The sequence below is a fragment of the Phyllobates terribilis genome, unplaced genomic scaffold, assembly GCF_046119375.1.
Source record: "Phyllobates terribilis strain yellow unplaced genomic scaffold, ASM4611937v1 Scaffold_3__8_contigs__length_932513732, whole genome shotgun sequence".
Taxonomy (NCBI): domain Eukaryota; kingdom Metazoa; phylum Chordata; class Amphibia; order Anura; family Dendrobatidae; genus Phyllobates; species Phyllobates terribilis.
Genome location: NW_027362763.1, coordinates 327,324,060 through 327,344,887, shown reverse-complemented (window position 1 = coordinate 327,344,887; position 20,828 = coordinate 327,324,060). Strand labels below are relative to the sequence as shown.

At 45.6% G+C, this 20,828-nt stretch overlaps 1 protein-coding gene across 4 annotated transcripts in view; it reads right to left on the bottom strand.

The window, feature by feature from the left end:
• Window positions 1-20,828, bottom strand: part of LOC141259330 (probable cation-transporting ATPase 13A4) — a 1,218,891-nt gene that overhangs the window by 1,025,273 nt on the left and 172,790 nt on the right. The gene's annotated exons all lie outside the window — the stretch shown is intronic.

Below are 20,828 nucleotides of genomic sequence, written 5' to 3'. Positions count from 1 at the left end.
GTTATTGCAAATGCAGTGAGTGGCGGGGCTGCAAAAAATTTGGACGCACCCCAATACCCCTTTGAAAAAGAACGTTGGTACGGTTGGCAAGGTACTCCCATAGCATCTTCCCAAACTTTGCACTCCTTGTGATAATACCCCACGCCTCATGGCCTGTGCGATGGGAGGGTCTGAGAAAACTGTCCCAGAACTTTGACAGTGTTCTCCTGCCTCTGTTGGATTGGAGTTGTGTCTCTCTCGCCTGTACTCCTTAGTTGTTCAATGAACTGTGACCTCTGCCGCCAGCGTTTTCAGATGGGAATTTTTTTAATAGTTCCGCAACAAGGGCCTTCTTGTACTGCCCCATTTTTGTAGACCTTTCTGCCTCAGGAATAAGAGATATAAAGTTCTCCTTGTAGCATTGGTCTAGAAGTGTCACCAACCAGTAATGACTGTCACCCAAAATTTTGAGAATGTGAGGGTCACGGGAAAGGCAGCGTAACATAAACTCAGCCATGCGTGCCAGACTGCTAACAGGCAAGACTTCTATGTCCTCACCTAGAGGACAACTGACCATGCTCTCCTCCTTTCTGTCCTTAGGCCATCTATGCTGATCAGATGGTATGACAGTTCTGCAGGTACTACCATCTATAGCGCATGAAACTACCTCCTGTTCTACCTCCTCCTCTTCCTCATTGTCATCCAATCCACATTGGGATGCAATGAGGCTGGGCTGTGTGTAATCACCCTGTATGGCTCCTTGCTGCATCTCATCGTGCTCTGCCTGCAATGCATCCTCTTTGATTGTGAGCAGAGAGCGTTTCAGAAGACAGAGAAGTGGGATGGTGATGCTAATAATGGCGTCATCACCGCTCACCATCTTAGTGGAGTCCTCAAACTTTTGAAGGATGGTAAAGATGTCTGACATCCATTTCCACTCCTGAGGTCTTATGTGTGGAGTCTGAGCAGAATACCGATGGCCTTGTTGATACTGGTAGTCAACAACTGCCCTGTGCTGCTCACAAATCCTTCACAACATCTGCAGTGTAGAGTTCCAACGCGTGGGGACATCACACACCAGTTGGTGAGCCGGAAGCTACAAATGCTGCTGAATCATGGCAAGGGGCGGCGGATGCTGTAGCTGACTTTCTAAAATTGGCACACAAGCGGCCTACTTTGACAAGCTGTACTTTGGCAGATCCAGGTAGGTTTTTAGAAACCGCTGAACCACGAGGTTAAGCACATGGGCCAGGCATGGTACATGTGTAAGCTCATCTCGCCTCAGAGCCGCCACCAGGTTCTGGCCATTGTTACACATGACCACGCCTGACTGTAGGTTCATTGGTGTCAGCCACAAATGTGCCTACTCTTTCAGAGCTGTCCACAACTCTTCAGCATTGTGCGGTTTGTCACCTAAGCATATAAGTTTCAGCACAGCCTGTAGCCGCTTGGCTGAGGCAGTGCTGCAGTGCTTCCAGCTTCTGACTGATGTGGCAATTTCGGAGATGGAAGCTGAAGAGGAAGAGAAGGCTGAGGACGATGCAGTACAGGAGCTGTAGACTGTGGGGGCAACCCTGATTGACCTATGGCCCCAAATCCTCGGCATCGAGAGTATGTGATCCGTTCCAAGGTCTGACTGGGTCCTGGCTTCCACTATGTTAACCCAGTGTGCCGTCAGCGAGATGTACTGTCCCTGCCCACTAGCACTTGTCCATGTGTCCGTGGTTAGGTGGACTATCCCAGTAACTGAATTGTTGAGGGTACGGCTAATGTTGTGAGACATGTGTTTGTGTAATGCGGGGACGGCACACCGGGAGAAATAGTGGCAGTTGGGGACCGAGTACCGAGGGATGGCCAGTGCCATAAGGTTGCAAAAATCTTCCGTCTCCACGAGCCTAAAAGGCTACATTTCGAGCGCAAGCAGACATGAAATGTGGGAATTTTCTGCGTATCTTCGCTTGCGTTCCAAGGACTGGGGTATGGACAACTTAACGGTGCTCTGGGAGAAGGACGTGCTTTCTGATGGTGCTAGTTGAGAGTGTACAATGAGAGGTGCAGAGTAGGAGGCATCTTCGCATGCACTATGGACAGGGGATTGGCTTTCACGCACAACAGTGGAAGAAGCAGTGGTGTCTCCCAAAGACACTGTTCCTGGACCCTGGGGTTCGGCCCACAAAGTTAGCTGCTTTGGTGCCATGTGCCCGATCATGCTGGTGATAGGCAGGCTGGTAGTTTTGCTACCCCTGCTGATGCTGGCCTGGCCGGTAGTGCAAATGGTCTTTTTGAAGTTACCAGCAGAGTCCTTAAAAAACAACCAGACTCGGGAAGACCTAACAGTTGTACTGGCAACTTCCGTTGTGTTGGTGTTACAGGGAACGATTGCCCGCCTTCTGTCTGTGGCCACCACACTGCTTCTTCCTGCCTGTTGGGGTGATCTGCCTCCCTCCCCCTGTGTGCTGCTGCCTCGCTCTGCATGTCCTCCTGCCAGATTGAGAAAGTTACTATATCATCCACCACCTCGTCTTCCACTTCCGCACCCTGGTCCTCCTCCTGACTTTCTGGCAATTGTGTCTCATCATCGTCCACCTCTTGTGACAGTTTCCCACCATTGCCTTCATATGACCGTGGCTGCTCAAATATTTGGGCATTGCTACATGCGATCTCCTCTTGCCCCAATTCAAGTGGACCAGGCGAGAGGCCTGAATCTATAAATGGAAAAGTGAACAGCTCTTCGGAGTGTCCAATTGTGGGATCAGTTGTCTCTGGGCATTCGTCATGGTGGAGGAAGGAGGATCAGGGTGAGGAATATGCAGTCCAAACTCACGGCTACTGAGACTTGACCATGTGGAAGATAGGGTGGTGGTGGTGGCTAAGTGACTGGAAGCATTATCTGCTATCCAACCAATAAACTTTTCAAACTTCTCTGTGTTCAATAGTAGTGTTTTGCGGTCCCCTATTAATTGGGACAGTAAGGTCAAGCGAGAATATGTGGGTGTTTGTTGTGGCACAATTTCAGCTTGCCCACTGCCGCAGCCTCTGCATGCACCATCACCTTCACATCCAGTTCCCCGTCCCTTGCCACACGCCATGCCCATTTTAAATAGAGGACAATATCTTCCACGCTCACTAGAAATGGCTGAATTTGGAGCGAACTTATATGTGATCTGTGTGACGGACAAACCACAGTTTTAAATAGCTGGATTTTTAGCGCTGTAATATGGAAATGACCTGGCAGTGCAACAACAAATCTCGCAGAAAAATGGTGTTTTCTGGATTGCTTTTAAGGCAATTCCTGGCCCCTGATACCTGGGGCTATTTCTACAAATATCTGTAAAAGCACCAGCAAACAGAACTGGAATAGACCCTCTTGCTATGTGCACTGCAGTCTGCTATATTCCCTGCCTGCCTGCCTAGCACTGACATCTCGGCAGATGGATTAGTCCTCAGAAGGACTGTTAGTTGAGATGGATAAATAGAGAATCTTGTAGAATACCTACACTAACTAATAAACAACCAAATCTCTCCCTAGCTCAGCAGAACCTCTCCCTACACTATCTGATTGCAGAGTAGATTGACGAGCACGGCGGTGCCAGGTTTGATATAGACCTGATGGCGCTGTGCGGCCAGCCAATCACTGTAATGCCACCACCAACATGGCTGTGGCATTACAGTGTGTGGCAGACAATACAGCATGTTGATTGGAGATCTAAAGAGTGCCAAACATGCAGGGAGAGGACCCGAGCTCCCGCCGAACAACCCCAGAAATAATCGGCGAGCGCCGAGCGTTTCGAGCAGCGAGATGCTCAGGTTAGCACCGAGCAGTAGCGAGCATGCTCGCTCATTACTAATTAGCAATCAAAGTAATGAGCGTTATCAGATAATGTTCACTGGGGGAGTATATTTCTTTCCCCTATATGATTAAGACCAATCATAAGAAGGCAGCAAAACAGTTGTCAAATTAATAAACCCCACTATAGCTTAGAGCAAGTTTCTCAGTGTGTGAGATGTATAATGTCAGACAGCCCTAATCTCCTGGTCTAACTTCTTGCATGTGTAAGGGTTAATCACAATTTTCTGTATTGTTGGAGATTTGTGATGTAATATATGATCTGGCCAGTAGAGGGCAGCAGAGAGGCCAGAGTGAAAGGGCAGGGGTTTGGCAGTTGGTTACTGTTGCTAAGAAAGTTCAAGGACTGAATGAAGCTAAAGGAAAAAGTTCTGGATAGAGAGGTGTGACCCTGAATCTGTTTTTGGTTACTCTGGGACATGTTGTTAGGCTTGCCATGAACAGACTCGTGAGTACAACCAAGTACACAGCAAATTGGGCTAGGCCACATGAGGCTCTATCTCAAAAGACTTAAAGAAGCCCTGCATTAGAGAGATTGACATTCTCTGAGAGATTCAAGTCAACGTTTCTGATTATTCGTGACTTAGCCCAGCAAGGACACTTCAGTCTCAGGACATATCGGTACCATTTACAAGTGAATATATATGCACATACTGTATATGAATAACTTTATGGAGGTCTAGTTAGTTAGGAGAAAATGCCTCTTCTGTAAGAGGCATTTCAAAAAACTGCTCAGAGTAGGTGATTACTAGAGTATAGTGTTGAGTGAATATGTTGGAAAAACGATAGCAAGTGTTACATTCGGCATGAATATGGCACATTTGGATTTTTGATTGGAAACACGAGAACTTTTTCTTAAAATCTGCATAAATTGGTAACATTACATGGAAAAGTGCAGGAAATTATTGCGTTGTAACTAAAGTGTTTTTAACACTTTGGCTATAGCATAATGGTAGTGTATGATGAGCAGGGGGATGTGTTTGATGAGGAGAGGGACTGGGGAGAGCTGACAGGAGCTGAGAGCAGCGCCATGCTTGTAATCTTTTTTTTCCCCCTAACTTTATGTGTGCAAATCGCAGTTAGCCAATCAAGGTGCAGGAAGCATCCACTATGTCCAGACACAAGGACTTGTGCCATTGGCTGCTGAAATCACATGTCCTCTCTATATAAAGAGCGGACATGTGTCAGCGCCATTTTCTGATTATAACAGGTCACAGACGCTGGACACTGCTCCTGCATACTGAGAGATTTTAGCTAGTTAGGTAGGCGATTGCTTGTAAGTCACATAGTTTAGATAACTAGTGTCCCATGTGTCTGTTAAATCAACCTTCTAGCTGATTTTTTTTTTCTTGTGCCATTACTGAGTTCCAGACAAAGGCAGCAGGGCCCATGTCATAGGACTCTGCTGTGCACTGCTTCTATTGTGCTCCATGCACGAGTAGGTATTTATTTTTTATTTATTTTACTCATTTGTATAGCGCACTTTACAGACATTATGAGCACTGTCCCCTTAGGGGCTTACAATCCAAATTCCCTATCAGTATGTCTTGGGAATGTGGGAGGTAACCGGCGAACCCAGACGAAACTCACTCAAATATGGGGAGAACATATAAACTCATTGCAGATGTTGTCCTTGGTGGGATTTGAACCTAGGATCCCTGCACTGCAAGGCTGCAATGCTAATCACTGAGCCATCATGCTGCCCCTTAGAATATCTATTTTTTTTACTATCTAATGTGATACAGCAAGCCCTACTTGCCCACCTTGTCATTTTGTGGGGGTGAAATTCAGCTTTATGCACAGTAAAAAAAATATATTTTTTCTGTTGCTAACAAAAGTAAAAAAACATTTTTTTCTGTGACAAATGTGATATAGTCCACCATAAGCCACATAGTTCTTTTGTGGCAGTGAAATTTTTTTCTCTGACAAATGTGATACAACAGGCTAGATATAAGTTTGAAATATCTTGGAGCATATATTCTATGTTATACTGGCCTTATCCACAATAAAAAAAATACTTTCTTCTGTTGCTATCATTATACCGAAGGGGACATCTTTGTCTGAAATAGTCTGGAGCATATGTTGTGTGCTATACAGGCGTCATCCACAATACAAAATACTTTCTTCAGTTACTAACGTCATACAGTAGGGGACATCTCAGTTTGAAATAGTTTGGAGCATACCTTATATGTTATACATGCCTCTTCCACAGTAAAAAAATACTTTCTTTTGTTGCTAACATTTTACAGCAGGGGACATCTCAGTTTGATATAGTTTGGAGAATATCTGCTATGTTATACAGGCATCATCCACACTAAAAAATACTTTCTTCTGTTACTAAAGTGATACAGTAGGGGACATCTGAGTTTGAAGTAGCTTGGAGCATATCTCCTATGTTATACAGATGTCATCCACAATAAAAAAAATACTTTCTTCTGTTACTAAAGTGATACAGTAGGCGACATCCGAGTTTGAAATAGTTTGCAGCATATCTTGTATGTTATACAGGCCTCATTCACAATAAAACAATACTTTCTTCTGTTACTAACATTAAAAAGCATGGGTCATCTCAGTTTGCAATAGTTTAGAGCATATCTCCTATGTTATATAGGCGTCATCCCCTCAAAAAATATTTTCTTCTGTTACTAATGTGATACAGCAAGCCATATCTCACCCTATGATTTAGTGCCGCTGAAATTTAGGTGTGTGCAGTATTGGTGCAGAATAAAAAAATCTAATTTTTTTTTGCTAATGGCGTGCTCCTACCACTTATCTGAGCAACATGAGTGGGTAAAAGAGAGGTCGTGTTGGAAGAAATAGGAATAGGCTTGGTGTTCAAGATATACGTGGGGTAGGTGGTAATGGTAGTGAAAGCACTAGTGAACTAACACGGTCAAATCCTATCCAAAGACAACTGACAACTTCAGATACTGGACGGGCTACTCCCTTTCTTTGGCAGCCGCACAGCGATACGCCTTGTTAATACTGTTAGAACCCTCCTGTTTGTTTTTTCTATCTTGTGTTTTGCGGTCACGAGACCATCTGCCTTTATATTCCAGCTCCGCCCTTCTGGCTGTGCTGGACTTCAGTGTTTGACTGTTTCTCTAGCCTAGTGCTTCGGTGCCTTTCTCTGTCAAGTTCTCTTGGTCCTCTGGGACCTTTAGCACATTTTTGTCAGTTTATCTATTTGTGTTCTGCAACAACTTCTGTTTAGGAGATGTCCCATTTTTGTCCCAGTCCTTAGCTCTTTTAGGGACCCCACCCTTAATTCTATAGGTCTTCATTCAGACTAGCCGAAGACTAAGGCGGGTCTGTTCACTAGGAACAGGCAGCCCACTACATCGTAGGGATTCAGTTTAGTCTTACTGTAGGGACAGCTTTCCCCTATCTTTCCTTAGTACATGTTGCAGATCAAAACAGTAAGTCCAGCCCAAAAAAATAAAAGGAAAGAAATTCGGGGATCAGTATGGTTTCAGTCCAGGATTTGGCTCAACTCCTGTTGAGATTGTCTCTGGAGGTGGCCGAGCTTCAACAACACGTGAGAAGCTGTTTTGGAGCGCATTTTGCTGAACCCAAGGTAGGACTGCCTGATGTTTTTTATGGTAAACAGCAAGATTTTTTTTCCTTTAAAAATGCTTGTTTGTTATATTTTCGTTTGAGACCAAGATCCTCTGGGAATGAATCACAGTGCATTGGTTTTATTATGCCACTTTTGCGCAATGAACCACAGGGGTGGGCCTTTCCTCTCCAGTCTAATGATCCGTGTTTAAGGTCTGTTGAAGAATTTTTTTCTGCTATGAGGCTATTATATGATGATCCTGATCGAATCTCATCTGCTGAATCAGAACTTAGACGTTTGAATCAGGGGTCAGATGATATTGAAAATTATTGCACATACTTCAGGAGATGGGCTTCAGAAGTTAAGTGGAATGATCCTGCACTGAGATGTTTATTTCTTGCTGGTCTGAGTGACAGGGTTAAGGATTTGCTAATTGCATTCCCTGCACCTGAGACTCTGCAGGATGCTATGCAGTTAGCTGGTCGTATAGACAGGAGACTGAGGTGCAGGCTCAATGAGGTAAACACTCCTGTAATGTCAGTTCCTAGTCCCTAGAAAATCTGCTCTGATGGCGGGGAACCGATGGAGGTTGGGGGGATGTCACTCCGCTCTCAGGAAAGAGACCAGAGGTTCGCAGAGGGATTGTGTCGTTATTGTGGTAAAGCTGACCATTTGAATAAGTATTGTGAGCGTTGTTTAAGTAAAGAAAAAAAAAGGTCAGTTATGCCCATATAGCTTGTTTACGCTCTGCAGGAGTATTTCATTCTGGGAGTACCACTCTGCAGGGAGATTTGATTGAATTTCAGGTAATTGTGGATTGTGGTTCAACACTTAATGTGATTGATAAAGGGTTTTTGGAAAACCTTAAATTGAAATCCAAACCTTTGTCATCACCTATTTCTGTGGTTGCAATTGATAACTATAGATGAGCATTGTTCGACTCGAACTGTTTGCCAATCTCAAATTCGAGCTGTTTTGAGAGGTGTTCGAGCCATAGGGTGAACACGAACGATTTGAAAAAAATCCGGCTGTTCGAGGTTATGTTCGATAACTGTTCGTGCACCAAAATCATAACTGGATTTTTTCACAGTAATGCTGATAATCAATGTTAACACGCAGTTTGAGTGTACAGCGGGGCGGGGGGAGGGGCAGGGGATGGATCTCTGCAGAAATAATGAAGATCTCCATTTTTTTTTCTCTTTCCCGCATTTACAGTGGGGAGGTGCAATCTGTCAGCCTATCAGCAGCGCACACACGGAGCGAACTGCTTTTTTTCACACAAGCAAGGGCATGTGTCATTGGCTGTGTATGTCACATGTCCTTGCCCTATAAGACCCAGCCATTTTCCCCGTCGCTACCATTTTCTCACTGCTGCAGCTGCGTGTTAGATGGCACCGCTGTTGCTGTGTGCGCTATACTTTCAGTGTTAATTTCAAGCCAATTTTCTCTGAAATATACAGATAGCTTGGGAGTAGGGAATAGTTGTGATTGCAATCCTTTTGAGGACTAGGTTACAGCATTTCCTGTGACTTTTAGCAGGCAGGTCTGAGCTCTGAAATAGATAGGTTGGGAGTATGGACTAATTGTAATTGCAGTCCTTTTGAGGACTATTTTACAGCATTTCCTATGGACTTTTTGCCAGGCAGGTCTGTGCCAGTGCTGTGCAAGTGTTTTTCACAGCTTGCAAATTAGTAATAATTTTTATCTGCATCAAGCCCAGAAAATAATTTTGGGCTTGTAGCATTTTGTTTAACGTATTCTTAGTCCATCTTTACTAAGCTCCTCCAGCTTGCAAATTACAAATAATTTCTAGCTCGGAAAATCATTTTGGGCTTGTAGCAGTCCATCTATACTTAGCTCCACCACCTGTGTTTGTAATAAAATTGTTTTACTGCATCAGACCCAGCCAATCCTTTTGGGCTAATACCACAGTTTGGCCACTCAGCTCTGCTCGGTTCCCATCCATCGTTTTTTGTGCAAACAACTCCAGAGTTGTCAATTAGTTAACCACCAAAATGAGTGGCAAAAGGCCTGCTGCTGGTGGAAAGGGTAATAGGCGTGTTTGGAAGGGAAAAAAAGGTTGTGTCCGTGGGGTAGGTGTTAAAGCAACAGTAACATCTGCAGAAGAAAGACCATCTTCCAGCCAAACTAAGATGTCTACTACTTTTCGTGGACAATGTGATCCGATCCCTTTCTTATGGCCACGCCCATCGCTACAAATTCCAGATGAGGCACAAAAACAGCAGGTGCTTCAATGGATATCAAGTGCTCCTTTAAGTGGGCTCTCCTCCACCTCAACTTCAACATCATAAATACTCCAGTCCTCAGAGGTGTCACCCCAATCGCACTTGCTTCCTCACAGCTCCCAAGTCTCCAGCTGCCCATCTGAGTATGGGGTAGCACAGATGGTTGAGTCTGCAGAGCTGTTTACTTATACTATAGCCTGGGAATCAGAGGTCTGCTCCAGAGCTTCTGTGAATCCAGACGAGGAAATGATCTGCACTGATGCACAGAATCTTTATGAGTTGGATCCAGGACCAGATGAAGAAGGTTCTGAGCATAATGTAGACCCTCATTCCCAAACTGTAACTCCTGTTGGTGGAGACAATGATGAAGAGGATGATGAGACTCAAATACCTGATTGGAGCGACAACTTGAGTTTTCGGTCAGGGCAGGAAGAGGTTGGCTCTGAGGACGACATGTGTGAGAACACACAGGGTGATGATGACGAGGTTGGAGACCCCACTTACTGTCAACCCACAGTCAGCTAGTCGATGAGGTCAGCAGAGGAGGTGGAGGAGGATGTTAGTGACCACGAGGTTAGGTTGAGCCTTCCTAGACAGAGACGTAGTGCTGGAAGCACGTCAACAACTGCATCCTCAAACAAAACTGTGCATCTGACCACAAGTCGTGGTGGCTCTTCAGGTCGCATGGGCTCTAAGCCTTGCATAGCCTGGGCATTTTTTCAGATCGATAAGGATGACCCAACTCGTGTTATCTGTAACATTTGTCACCAAAAGCTAAGTAGAGGCCAAAAAATCCATAGTTTGAGTACTTCATGCATGAACCGTCACATGGATATGAAGCATAAATTGCAGTGGGAAGCTCACTGTGCTACAATGCGGCCTAGCGGGCCGGGCCAACCACCGTCTGCCCCATCTTGTGCATCCGCGGCCTCTTCATCCTCTGTGACTGGGGGGAAAGCAGTCACACATGTTTTTGGACGCAGACCTGCCACCTCTTTACCTGCAACAGCCAGTGTGATTGGCAGGTCATCATTTCATTTGGAAGTGGAAACAACAGCTGGTGTTGAGCGCTCTCCGACATCGAGAGCACCACCTTTGGATCAAGGCAACCTAACTTTTCCACCTGCATCTTCCTCACAGACCGGCAGTTTGCCGGGGACACCCTACTCAACCCCGTCTAAGCACAACAGCCAGCCCTCAGTCGCTCAGATGTGGACAAGTAAAAGACCATTTCCTCCTAGCCATGAGAAAGCTAAGAGGTTGTATTTCACCATCTGCAAGCTCTTGGCTACAGAAATGCTGCCTTTCCGCCTGGTGGACAAAGAGGATTTTCGAGACCTTATGTCCGTCGCAGTGCCCCAGTACCAGATGCCCAGTCGGCACTACTTCTCAAAGAAAGGTGTGCCTGCGCTCCACCAGCATGTCGCACACAACATCACCGCTTCTTTGAGAAACTCTGTGTGTGACAGGGTGCATTTCACCACCGACACTTGGACGAGTAGGCATGGACAGGGGCGTTACATGTCGCTGATCGGGCACTGGGTAACTATGGTAACAGCAGGACAAGGAGCTGCTGTCCAAGTCTTGCCGTCCCCATGAGTTGTGCGGCAATCCTCTTTATCTCGAAGTTCCTCCACTGCTTCTGCCTCCTCAACCTCCTCTCGGTCCTCCACCTGCACCCAATGCTTGTCTGGTAATGCCACCCGCTTTCTAACTGCGCAGAAGGAATCCTGCACACCTCCTTACTATGCTGGCAGCAGAGGAGTTGTGGTCAGCTCTGGAGAACCAGTTTCATGAATGGTTGTCTCCACTGGACCTGCAACCAGGGAAGGCCGTGCGCGACAATGCTGCAAACCTGGGTGCGGCCCTTCGCCGGGGCAATGTCACACACGTGCCTTGTATGGCTCACGTGTTGAACCTGGTTGTCCAGCAATATTCAGTCCACTATCCTGGACTAGATGGCCTTCTGCAGAGGGCACGGTCGCTGTGTGCTCACTTCCGCCGTTCGCATCCCGCAGCTCAGCGACTTACATCTCTACAGAAGTCGTTGGGCCTACCACTTCACCCGCTGAAATGCGATGTGCCAACATGCTGGAATTCAACTCTGCACATGTTGCAGTGACTGTGGCAGCACCGACAAGCCCTGGTGCAATACGTTGTGATGTATAGCCTGGGCCAACGAGATCCAGAGGTGGGGCAAATCACACAGGAGTAGTGGTCTCAGATCAGGGACCTATGCACCCTTCTGCACAGTTCTGAAATGGCGACGAAGATGTTTAGTGCTGACGATGCCATTATCAGCATGACTATTCTGGTGATTTACATGCTGGAGCACATGTTAAACAGAATTCGGAGTCAGGTGGTGGGACAAGAGGAGGTGGAGGAAGTAGAGGAGGAGGAGTTGTATGCAGAAGGGCTAACATCTGCAAGGTCCAGACGGTCGGCAGCACCAAGACGGCAGGCATGGGAGGGTGGGGGAGAGGGATAAACCAGGGCGCATGGCAGCAGCCAAACTGTTGAGTAAGGTGCAGGAGCGAGGAAGAAGTGGAGGACGAACTGGCAATTGGTATGGAAGACTCATCAGATGAGGGAGACCTTGATCACATTTCTGTTCAGCGAGGTTGGGGAGAGAGGGCAGTGGAAGGAAGCATGATTCTTACCTCGCCACCAACACAACAGGGACTTGGTGCTCCTGGATGCGCAAGACACATGAGTGCCTTCTTGCTGCACTACCTGCAACATGACCCTCGGATTGTCAGAATTCAAAATAATCCTGACTACTGGGTTGCTATAGAAAGGGATTCACACATTCAGGAGTATCAGCAGAGACTGTTGCAGAATCTTACATGTGCTTTTCCACAAAACACCAGTGGTTCACGTAGTGAATCTCACAGTTCTAACTTGCCAAGAATCAGGCGGATATGCAGCGATACTAAATAACCAATGGTGCACAAGCTTATGGCCTCAGTATTGGGCAGAACAAGTGCTGACAAAATAACAGACAGTCCTGGAACTGTTTCCAATATTGGTAGCAATAGAAATATGGGGCGCGCGCCTGGCTAACAAAAATATACGCTTCACAACAAAAAACACCAGCCTAGCGCACTTCATTATTAGTATGGCATCATCGTCTCTCACAGTGCTAGGCCTATTATGCTGGCAAGCATTCCTGTGCCTAAAGCACAATGTATGGGTCCGCGCTAGCTACGATGCTGAGGGGTCTAACGCTGTTGCTAATGCTTTATCACAATTCAATTGGCATATTTTCACAGAGCTCCTCCCCAACGCCCACCCATCGGGCAACAGTTGCCCAGCCTCCCTATGGTATCTAGAGGTGAATAGTTGATGCCATTAATCAGAGCATCAGTTGCCCCGTCAATGTGGCAAGCATACGGTAAGGCATGGGAAGAGTGGACACGACTAGTAGCAGGCAGACGGGTTGACCAATGTGAACAAGCCAGATTACAAGTCACCATAGAATTTCTCCACCAGCTAATGATGAGGGGCATATCAGGGGAGTCAACGCAGCGGTGGCTGACCAGAGTAGCATTTCACTTCCAACTACTGAATTGGGGAGATGTGACAAAGAGATTCATCATCAGACAATCCATAAAAGGGTGGAAAAGGGGTCAGCCAAGTCAGGAGTGTAGACGTCCCGTCCCGTGTCACTAAAACTGATTTCTCACATCATATCCCTAACACCATTAACATGACACTCACAATTCGAAGCAACACTACTGTCTACTGCATTTGCGATCGCCTTTTTCGGGGCGCTATGCATAAGCGAATTAGTCGCTCAATCCAAAATTACCACCAGTGGAGGCTTATTACAGCAGGACGTAGCCATAGCCAATAATGCAATACCTCTACGCATACGGAAATCGAAAATGGTTCCAGCGGGCAGGGGCACTTGGGTACTTCTACAACCCACAAACGGTACGCTGAGTCGAGTAACAATAGTAAAAACATATATAACCATTAGAGATGAGCGTTGTTCTACTCGAACTGTTCGCCAATCTCAAATTCGAGCTGTTTTGGGCGGTGTTCGAGCCGTTCGGCGAACACGAACGATTTGAGAAAAATTCGGCTGTTCGAGGTTATGTTCGATAACTGTTCGTGCATCAAAATCATAACTGGATTTTTTCTCAGTAATGATGAAAATTAATGTTAATACGCAGTTTGAGTGTACAGTGGGGTGGGGGGAGGGGCAGGGGATGGATCTCTGCAGGAACAATGAAGATCTCCATTTTTTTTTCTCTTTCCCGCATTTACAGTGGGGAGGTGCAATCTGTCAGCCTATCAGCAGCGCACACACGGAGCGAAGTGCTTTTTTTCACACAAGCAAGGGCATGTGTCATTGGCAGTGTATGTCACATGTCCTTGCCCTATAAGACCAAGCCATTTTCCCCGTCGCCACCATTTTCTCACTGCTGCAGCTTCGTGTTAGACGGCACCGCTGTTGCTGTGTGCGCTATACCTTGTTAATTTCAAGCCAATTTTCGCACAAATCTACAGATAGCTTGGGAGTAGGGAATAGTTGTGATTGCAGTCCTTTTAAGGACTAGGTTACAGCATTTCCTACGACTTTTATCAGGCAGGTCTGTGCTCTTAAATAGATAGATTGTGGGAGTAAAGACTAATTGTAATTGGAGTCCTTTTCAGGACTAGGTTACATCAGTTCCTATCAGTTTTTGCCAGGCAGGTCTGTGCCAGTGCTGTGCAAGTTTTTTTCACAGCATTTGGCTGAATCTAGCAAAGCTAATCCTTTTTGGCCTATTGCAGAGTGTGTTAGTCAGTGGAGTAGCCTATCTGTGTTGCAAGATATACCACCTGTGTATAGAATACCAATTTTTTACTGCACCTAATGAAGTAAAATCTTTTGGGCATAGCATCATTCTATTAGTCCATCTATACTGACCTCCATCAGGTTGCAAATTGAATATAATTTTTTTCTGCATCTAGCTCTGAAAAATTATTGGGCTTCTAGCTGTGTGTGGGACTTGTTGTATTAGTCCATCTATACTGACCTCCATCAGGTTGCAAATTGAAAATATTTTTTTCTGCATCTACCTCTGAAAAAATATTGGGCTTCTAGCTGTGTGTGGGACTTGTTCTATTAATCCATCTATACAGACCTCCATCAGGTTGCAAACTGAATATATTTTTTTCTGCATCTACCTCTGAAAAAATATTGGGCTTCTAGCTGTGTGTGGGACTTGTTGTATTAGTCCATCTATACTGACCTCCATCAGGTTGCAAACTGAATATATTTTTTTCTGCATCTACCTCTGAAAAAATAATGGGCTTCTAGCTGTGTGTGGGACTTGTTCTATTAATCCATCTATACAGACCTCCATCAGGTTGCAAACTGAATATATTTTTTTCTGCATCTACCTCTGAAAAAATATTGGGCTTCTAGCTGTGTGTGGGACTTGTTGTATTAGTCCATCTATACTGACCTCCATCAGGTTGCAAACTGAATATATTTTTTTCTGCATCTACCTCTGAAAAAATATTGGGCTTCTAGCTGTGTATGGGACTTGTTCTATTAATCCATCTATACAGACCTCCATCAGGTTGCAAACTGAATATATTTTTTTCTGCATCTACCTCTGAAAAAATATGTGGCCTTCTAGCAGTGTGTGTGACTTTCTCTATTAGTCCATCTATACTGACCTCCATCAGGTTGCAAACTGAATATAATTTTTTTCTGCATCTAGCTTTGAAAAAATATTTGGCCTTCTAGCAGTGTGTGGGACTTTCTCTATTAGTCCATCTATACTGACCTCCATCAGGTTGCAAATTAAAAATAATTTTTATCTGCATCTACCTCTGAAAAAATATTTGGGCTTCTAGCTGTGTGTGGGACTTGTTCTATTACTCCATCTATACTGACCTCCATCAGGTTGCAAACTGAATATATTTTTTTCTGCATCTACCTCTGAAAAAATATTGGGCTTCTAGCTGTGTGTGGGACTTGTTGTATTAGTCCATCTATACTGACCTCCATCAGGTTGCATATTAAAAATAATTTTTATCTGCATCTACAGTACCCCTGAAAAAATATTTGGGCTTCTAGCTGTGTGTGGGACTTGTTCTATTAGTCCATCTATACTGACCTCCATCAGGTTGCAAATTGAATATAATTTTTATCTGCATCTAGCTCTGAAAAAATATTTGGCCTTCTAGCAGTGTGTGGGACTTTCTCTATTAGTCCATCTATACTGACCTCCATCAGGTTGCAAATTAAAAATAATTTTTATCTGCATCTAGCTCTGAAAAAATATTTGGCCTTCTAGCAGTGTGTGGGACTTTCTCTATTAGTCCATCTATACTGACCTCCATCAGGTTGCAAATTAAAAATAATTTTTATCTGCATCTACCTCTGAAAAAATATTTGGGCTTCTAGCTGTGTGTGGGACTTGTTCTATTAATCCATCTATACAGACCTCCATCAGGTTGCAAACTGAATATAATTTTTTTCTGCATCTAGCTCTGAAAAAATATTTGGCCTTCTAGCAGTGTGTGGGACTTGTTCTATTAGTCCACCTATACTGACCTCCATCAGGTTGCAAATTCAAAATAATTTTTTGTCTGCATCTAGCTCTGAAAAAATATTTGGCCTTCTAGCAGTGTGTGGGACTTTCTCTATTAGTCCATCTATACTGACCTCCATCAGGTTGCAAACTGAATATATTTTTTTTCTGCATCTACCTCTGAAAAAATATTGGGCTTGTAGCTGTGTGTGGGACTTGTTCTATTAATCCATCTATACAGACCTCCATCAGGTTGCAAACTGAATAAAAATTTTTTATGCATCTACCTCTGAAAAAATATTTGGGCTTCTAGCTGTGTGTGGGACTTGTTCTATTAGTCCATCTATACTGGCCTCCATCAGGTTGCAAATTGAATATAATTTTTTTCTGCATCTAACCCAGCCAATAGTTTTGGCCTAATACCACAGTTTGGCCACTCAGCTCTGCTCGGTTCCCATCCATTGTTTTTTTGTGCAAACAACTCCAGAGTTGTGAATTAGTTAACCACCAAAATGAGTGGAAAAAGGCCTGCTGCTGGTGGAAAGGGGAATAGGCGTGTTGGGAAGGGGAAAAAAGGTTGTGTCCGTGGGGTAGGTGTTAAAGCAACAGTAACATCTGCAGAAGAAAGACCATCTTCCAGCCAAACTAAAATGTCTACTTCTTTTAGCGGACAATGTGATAAGATCCCTTTCTTACGGCCACGCCAATCGCTACAAATTCCAGATGAGGCACAAAAACAGCAGGTGCTTCAATGGATATCAAGTGCTCCTTTAAGTGGGCTCTCCTCCACATCAACTTCAACATCACAAATACTCCAGTCCTCAAAGGTGTCACCCCAATCGCACTTGCTTCCTCACAGCTCCCAAATCTCCAGCTGCCCGTCTGAATATGAGGTAGAACAGATGGTTGAGTCTGCAGTGCTGTTTACTCATACTATAGCCTGGGAATCAGAGGTCGACTCCAGCGCTTCTGTGAATCCAGACGAGGAAATGATCTGCACTGTTGCCCAGAATCTTTATGAGTCGGATCCAGGACCAGACGCAGAAGGTTCTGACCATAATGTAGACCCTCATTCCCAAACTGTAACTCCTGTTGGTGGAGACAATGAGGAAGACGATGATAAGACTCAAATACCTGATTGGAGCGACAACTTTAGTTTTTTGTCAGGGCAGGAACAGGTTGGCTCTGAGGACGACGGGTGTGATAACGCACAGGGTGATGATGATGAGGTTGGAGATCCCACTTACTGTCAACCCACAGTCAGCCAAGAGATGAGGTCAGCAGAGGAGGTGGAGGAAGATGCTAGTGACGACGAGGTCAGGTTGCGCCTTCCTGGACAGAGACGTAGTACTGGAAGCACGTCAACAACTGCATCCTCAAACACAACTCTGCCTCTCACCACAAGTCGTGGTGGCTCTTCAGGTCGCATGGGTGCTAAGCCTTGCATAGCCTGGGCATTTTTTCAGATCGATAAAGATGACCCAACTCGTGTTATCTGTAACATTTGTCAGCAAAAGCTAAGTAGAGGCCAAAAAATACATAGTTTGAGTACTTCATGCATGAACCGGCACATGGACATGAAGCATAAGTTGCAGTGGGAAGCTCAGTGTGCTACAATGCGACCTAGCAGTCACACCTGTTTTGGGGCGCAGACCTGCCACCTCTTTACCCGCAACAGCCAGCGTGATTGGCAGGTCATCATTTTCTTTGGAGGTGGTAACACCAGCTGGTGTTGAGCGCTGTCCGACATCGATAGCACCACCTTTGGATCAAGGCAACCTAACATGTCTGCCTGCATCTTCCTCACAGAACGGCAGTTTGCCGGGGACACCCTTATCAACCCCGGCTAAGCACAATAGCCAGCCCTCGGTCCCTCAGATGTGGACAAGTAAAAGACCATTTCCTCCTAGCCATGAGAAAACTAAGAGGTTGAATTTCACCATCTGCAAGCTCTTGGCTACAGAAATGCTGCATTTCCGCCTGGTGGACACAGAGGATTTTCGAGACCTTATGTCCGTCGCAGTGCCCCAGTACCAGATGCCCAGTCGTCACTACTTCTCAAAGAAAGGTGTGCCTGCGCTCCACCAGCATGTCGCACACAACATCACCGCTTCTTTGAGACACTCTGTGTGTGACAGGGTGCATTTCACCACAGACACTTGGACGAGTAGGCATGGACAGGGGCGTTACATGTCGCTGACTGGGCACTGGGTAACTATGGTGACAGCAGGACAAGGGGCTGCTGTCCAAGTCTTGCCGTCCCCACGAGTTGTGCGTCAATCCTCTTTATGTCAAAGTTCCTCCACTGCTTCTGCCTCCTCAACCTCCTCTCGGTCTTCCACCTGCACCCAAAGCCTGTCTGGTCATGCCACAAGCTTTCTAACTGCGCAGAAGGGATCCTGCACACCTCCTTACTATGCTGGCAGTAGGGCTCAACGTGATCAGGCGGTTTTTACATTGAAATGTCTGGGAAATGTGAGTCACACAACTAAGGAGTTGTGGTCGGCTCTGGAGAACCAATTTCATGAATGGTTGTCTCCACTGGATTTGAAACCAGGGAAGGCCGTGTGCGACAATGCTGCAAACCTGGGTGCGGCCCACTATCCCAGACTAGATGGCCTTCTGCAGAAGGCACGGTCGCTGTGTGCTCACTTCCGCCTTTCGCATCCCGCAGCTCAGCGACTTACATCTCTACAGAAGTCGTTGGGCCTGCCACTTCACCGGCTAAAATGCGATGTGCCTACACGGGGAATTCAACTCTGCACATGTTGCATCGACTGTGGCAGCACCGACAAGCCCTGGTGCAATACGTTCTGACGTATAGCCTGGGCCAACGAGATCCAGAGGTGGGGCAAATCACGCTGGAGGAGTGGTCTCAGATCAGGGACCTATGCACCCTTCTGCACAGTTTTGAAATGGCGACGAAGATGTTTAGTGCTGACGATGCCATTATCAGCATGACTATTCCGGTGATTTACATGCTGGAGCACATGTTAAACAGAATTCGGAGTCAGGTGGTGGCACAAGAGGAGGTGGAGGAAGCAGAGGAGGAGGAGTTGTATGCGGAAGGGCTAACATCTGCAAGGTCCAGACGGTCGGCAGCACCAAGGCGGCAGGCATGTGAGGGTGGGGGAGATGGTTTTACCAGGGCGCATGGTAGCAGCCAAACTAGTGAGGAAGGTGCAGGAGCCCAGGAAGAAGTGGAGGATGAACTGATGGAAGACTCATCAGATGAGTGAGACCTTGATCACATTTCTGTTGTGCGAGGTTAGGGGGAGAGGACAGAGGAAGGAAGCATGATTGTTACCTCGCCACCAACACAACAGGGACTTGGTGCTCCTGGATGCGCAACACACATGAGTGCCTTCTTGCTGCACTACCTGCAACATGACCCTCGAATTGTCAAAATTCGAAATAATCCTGACTACTGGGTTGCCACACTGTTAGATCCCCGGTACAAAAGTAAATTTGCAGAAATTATTCCTGCCATAGAAAGGGATGCACGCATGCAGGAGTATCAGCAGAGACTGTTGCAGAATCTTACATGTGCTTTTCCACAAAATACCAGTGGTGCACGTAGTGAATCTCACAGTTCCAACTTGCCAACCGTGGGACCGTGAAGTGTTCAGCACTCAAACCGTAACAGAACCACAGTATCTGCTGGTAACATCAATTTTGCGGAATCATTTCACCACTTTTTTAGCCCATCCTTTGCAAGGCCACAGGAGACAAGAAGTCTGACACATAGTCAACGCCTAGAGACGATGGTACAGGAGTATCTCCAAGTAAACATTGAAGCCATGACTGTGTCACTGGACCCTTGCTCTTTTTGGGCTTCCAATCTGGATAAATGGCCGGAGCTAGCCAGTTACGCCTTGGAGATCTTGTCATGCCCCGCAGCCAGCGTTCTGTCTGAACGTGTGTTCAGCGCTGCTGGTGGTGTGCTGACAGATAAGCGCACGCGGCTCTCCACTGATAATGTAGACAGACTCACGTTCATAAAGATGAACAAATCATGGAACCAAAACGACTTTTCTACCCCTGTGTCATCCTGGGGAGAGTAAAAGCTTGATGATTGGTTAAAATCACCCTACCAACCGTTTTAAGCTTTCAAATTACTAATCATGTTTATCTGTATCTTGGCTGGAAAATAATTTGGGCTTTGTAGCAGTGTGCAGCACTGATTCTATTAGGCCATCTATAATAAGCTCCACCAGATTTAAAATTACTAATCATCTTTATCTGTATCTTGACTGGAAAATAATTTGGGCTTTGTAGCAGTGTGCAGCACTGATCCTATTAGGCCATCTATACTAAAGCTTCACCAGATTTAAAATTAATAATAATTTTTAGCTGCATCTAGCCCGGAAAATAATTTTGGGGCTCCGAGATGTGCAAGACACATAAGTGCCTTCTTGCTGCACTACCTGCAGCATGACCCTCATATTGTCAGAATTCGAAGTAATCATGACTACTGGGTTGCCACACTCTTAGATCCCCCAAACTTTTCGATCAACCTTTTCATTTTAATAAAGACCAAAAAAATGGTCATTTTTGAAATTATAAGCATTAGCAGGTTGTTAGAAACTGAAATCAAACAGTTTTCAACTCAAAACTTTATTCTAGGTGATGTTACATTTTCACATAGGACCCCTTGTTCG